This window comes from Priapulus caudatus, unplaced genomic scaffold (genome assembly GCF_000485595.1).
Source record: "Priapulus caudatus unplaced genomic scaffold, Priapulus_caudatus-5.0.1 Scaffold68, whole genome shotgun sequence".
Lineage (NCBI taxonomy): Eukaryota > Metazoa > Priapulida > Priapulimorpha > Priapulimorphida > Priapulidae > Priapulus > Priapulus caudatus.
The window spans coordinates 305,972-306,773 of record NW_014577129.1 but is presented as its reverse complement, the minus strand read 5'-3'; the positions used below and the strand labels follow the sequence as shown (position 1 = coordinate 306,773).

General features: G+C 37.4%; 1 protein-coding gene across 1 annotated transcript in view; it reads left to right on the top strand.

Moving 5' to 3' along the window:
- The first annotated feature begins 401 nt into the window (after positions 1-401).
- The window catches only part of LOC106821317 (putative cytochrome b561), a 21,150-nt gene continuing 20,749 nt past the window's right edge, over positions 402-802 (top strand). The window contains exon 1 of the mRNA XM_014826070.1: positions 402-475. The gene's annotated coding sequence lies outside the window, so the exon portion shown is untranslated. The remainder of the gene's footprint in view (positions 476-802) is intronic.

Below are 802 nucleotides of genomic sequence, written 5' to 3'. Positions count from 1 at the left end.
CTTAACCTAGCTGCAATCACAATCTAATATTTTGGCCTTCTTATCATTATAAACCATGTGAGTAAGCAAGTAGATGCTTACATGTGTGTTTACTCATTTAATTGAAATTGTATTTGCCATATCTTATCGTGATGTTTTTTTATATATTGTCAGCAGTTAAACGGTTGGGGCATGAATTCATTTCATGTAGGGTTTATGTGTACCCTATAATTCAACCTGGTTTTACGCCCTATTGTTAGCCTGTATGAAATATGCGATTTATTTGTGGAACAAAGGCTTTTTGTGTACTATTCAGGACAAAAAATCCACTGCCAACTATGTCGGGTAAGTAAATTTTCTGCCAACGATGACTTAATGTTAAACATAAACATAAGTTAATGCAAAACGTTAAAAAACAACGGCGTCAGCTCCCTGAACTGTAGCAGCTGTTCACACAGTAGCATCGCGGTAGACCGAGAGCAGTCGAAATATCAAGGTATACTAGTGTACAATTCACATAGGTGTACAAAGTGTAACTCCCTGCGATTCATATGTTTGCATAAAAATAACCTGGGTTATCTATATATATATATATACATATATGACATATATACACGCACGCACGCACGCATATACACACACCTTTACATTGTATAATTATATACAGGAATCCCCAGGCGGCCAGGCCTGCCTGTCGACATGCCTTCCAAGCTAAAGCAAATTTGCGAAATCTCGCAAATCATTTGACATGCCTTAATTTTCAGCTGTATTTGTTTTTGACAATCTCAACACAGTCCTGCTGTGTTTGCACATACGTGTCCGA